Here is a 3,438-nt window from a genome sequence, read left to right on the forward strand (position 1 = left end):
AGACTCAAAACTCATCTGTTTAGCTGTGCATTTATTGAATGAGCACTGTGCGATGTCCGAACTGATTGCACTGTATTTTATGTATGTATAATCATTTTCTTTTTTTAACTGTCTTAAATTCATTTTAAATCAATTTTTAAGTCATTTTGAAAGTTTTTAAATTCCTTGTTTTATTGTTGTGATTATTTTTTATGATTAGTTTACTTCCTTTTATGTAAAGCACTTTGAATTACCATTGTGTACGAAATGTGCTATATAAATAAACTTGCCTTGCCTTGCCTTTTGATCAAATTAATGAAATCTGAAAGGACAAATAGGGTCATAGTTGAAATTGTTTGAAGTTTGAGCGTCATGTTTCAGTTGAGCTGTGAAACATGTGGCATCTGTGTGTGTGTGTGTGTGTGTGTGTGTATGTGTGTGTCTCCTTGGTCACTTTAAAATCACATTCCTCAGTAAAACATCATGACATATTCATGAAGGAACTCACACTCGCCTCTGCTGAGAGATAATTGTTTTCAGATGCTTACACACACACACTCACTCACACACACACACACACACACACACACACAGACAGAGAGACTGTAATCAGTGATGTCATCAGAACGTCTGAACATTACAGGATATCCGCATCTGCAGCAAACAAAAAACAAAACTATTAGATTAATTTACATGCATTATTCATTATAACATAGTGAGACAGTTTGGGTTTTGCTGCTTGTTGTTCATCTATAAGGAAACTCATGTTCTGCTCATCAGCTGAAAGCCAGAGGAGATGATGTCATGCGTTCCTTACCCATGAGTCCTGCAGAGCTGAACCTGAGAGCCTGAGGTCAAAGGTCACGTGTGTGTGTGTGTGTGAGTATGTGTGTTTATCTGGGAATGTCCTGAAAAATTCAGTGCCTGAGTGTAAGTTTGATATTAGTGGAGTTTTTGTTTTTTGATTATAAAGACCTCTAATCTATTTTTAAAAATGATAGAATCTGTGACCAGATCCGATCAGATGTGTTCGTTCACAGAGGATTCAGTTCCTCAGTTCCAGCTGTAAACAAACATTTGTGTTTCAAATTAGAAACTGAACAACTCTGTACTGGAACGACAGTCAAAACAGCCAGCGGTGATTTTACACACACACACACGCTCCTGCGCAGTGAGATCATATGGGTTCAGTTATGATGTCATTCTTCTCAGGTAATCAGCTGCAGGCCACGAGAACCATATAAACATCTGTCTGTTTCTTTAAACACACACACGCACACACACACACACACACACACACACTCCTTATCAATTGCAGAGTGATTTGTTTGTCAGGTCAAGCCAAATGTATTTTCTACTGCACTTTTCATATGCTTTTCAAAGTCATGCTGTTATGTCTGTAGGTGTTTTATAATAGTGCTGTAATATATGATGAAATATATCAATGGTATAAATGGTCTCATGATTTTATATCTAGCTATATTGTTTCTATTTTGTGCAGCAGATATATCAGTGCACACATCTGAGTGTTCAGTGTAAGATCGCTGCGATGAAACGGAAATAGCATCTGTTGTTTAAAAGAAGCAATCATGAATTAATTGTTCACAAATTGTTCAAGATCTATAACATGTAATTACAAAACAGTTTTATTCTAAGCAATAGTAAGCAATTCTCAAAAAGTATTAATGAAAATACAGTCCATTGATTTTAATTGATTTTAAGTTGTTGAGTTAATGGTTGTGAGTTATATTTTTAGTATACATGATAATATTTTAATATACATTTAATCAGCAGTCATTTAAGCAACAATGCTGAGAAATATAGGAGATGCTTTGATTGTGATTAGTAAACGTATCGGTATAGAGTACCATTACTATGAGAACCATTACTATGTGGTGACTTCTGTTCTTACTGTGGCTGAAAGTTACTCATATGTTGGTAAAAAGTTTAAACAGGAAGCTGCTAGAAAGTCACATGATAATGTTTAATGTTTGTGAGATGAAAGCATTGTGATGGGTTTGTTTCGCTGAAGCTTTATCTGGAGATGTTGCATGAATCCAGCTCTCCTGACAGCAGATGTGAGCGTTGCATCATCGTTCGCTGAACTTACACACATGTGACTCACACACGCTCCCTCAGACACACTGATTGTGATTCTCAATGAAGGAATCTGTGTTGTTTGTGTGGAGGAACGAGGATGTTGCACAAGCAGTGGACAATGTGTTTGTGTTGCCCTGAAACTTCTGCAAACAGAGCCGAGGTCTTCAGGTGACTTCCAGATGAGTGTGTGAGTAAGAGTGAGTGTGAGAGAGAGTGCTTGAGTGTGCAAGAGAGTATGAGAGTGAGTGTGCGAGTGCATAAGTGTGAGAGAGTGAATGCGTGAGTGTGCGTGAGAGTGCGATTGCGTAAGTGTGAGAGGGAGTGTGAGTGTGTAAGCGTGTGAGAGAGTGAATGCGTAATTGTGCGAGAGATTGTGAGTGTGTAAGTGCGAGAGCGTGAGTGTGCGAGAGATTGTGAGTGCATGAGTGTGTGAGAGTGTGAGTGTGTGAGAGAGTGAGAGTGCGAGTGCGTAAGTGTGCGAGAGAGTGTGAGTGAGTGCGTGTGTGCGAGAGAGTGTGAGTGCGCAAGTGTGCAATAGTGAGTGTGAGTGTGCGAGAGAGTGCGAGAGTGTGAGTGCGTAAGTGTGTGAGAGATTGTGAGTGTATAAGTGTGCGTAAGTGTGCGATAGTGTGAGTGTGCGAGAGAGCGTGAGTGTGCAAGAGTGTGAGTGCGTGAGTGTGCGAGAGATTGTGAGTGTATAAGTGTGCGAGAGTGTGAGTGCGTTAGTGTGCGTTCGTAAGTGTGCGAGAGAGTGTGAGAGTGTGAGAGCGCGAGTGCGTAAGTGTGCGAGAGAGTGTGAGTGAATGCGTAAGTGTGCGAGGGAGTGAATGCATAATTGTGCGAGAGATTGTGAGTGTATAAGTGTGCGTAAGTGTGCGAGAGTGTGAGTGCGTAAGTGTGCGAGAGAGTGAATACGTAATTGTGTGAGCGATTGTGAGTGCGTAAGTGTGCGAGAGCGTGAGTGCGCGAGAGAGTGTGAGTGTGCAAGAGTGTGAGTGTGCGAGAGAGTGTGAGTGTAAGTGTGTGAGAGAGTGTGCGAGTGCGTAAGTGTGCGAGAGAGTGTGAGTGTATAAGTGTGCATAAGTGCGAGAGTGAGTGCGAGAGTATGAGTGCGTAAGTGTGCGAGAGTGCGTAAGTGTGTTGTGAGTGTGCGAGAGAGTGTGAGAGCGAGAGTGTGAGTGCGTGAGCGTGCGAGAGAGTGTTAGTGCGTGAGTGTGTGTAAGTGTGCTAGAGCGTGAGTGCGCGAGAGAGTGTGAGTGCAAGAGTGTGAGTGTGTGAGTGTGCGAGAGATTGTGAGTGTATAAGTGTTAGTGAGTGTGTGCATGAGTGCGTAAGTGTGCGAGAGAGTGTGAGTGCGTA

The 3,438-nt window shown here is 41.6% G+C and overlaps 1 protein-coding gene across 1 annotated transcript in view; it reads left to right on the forward strand.

Annotated features, from left to right (window-relative positions):
• Window positions 1-3,438, forward strand: part of LOC107756872 (filamin A-interacting protein 1-like) — a 37,675-nt gene that overhangs the window by 19,553 nt on the left and 14,684 nt on the right. The gene's annotated exons all lie outside the window — the stretch shown is intronic.

This window comes from Sinocyclocheilus rhinocerous, unplaced genomic scaffold, assembly GCF_001515625.1.
Source record: "Sinocyclocheilus rhinocerous isolate Xijiao unplaced genomic scaffold, SAMN03320098_v1.1 scaffold1434, whole genome shotgun sequence".
In the NCBI taxonomy this organism is placed as follows: Eukaryota; Metazoa; Chordata; class Actinopteri; order Cypriniformes; family Cyprinidae; genus Sinocyclocheilus; species Sinocyclocheilus rhinocerous.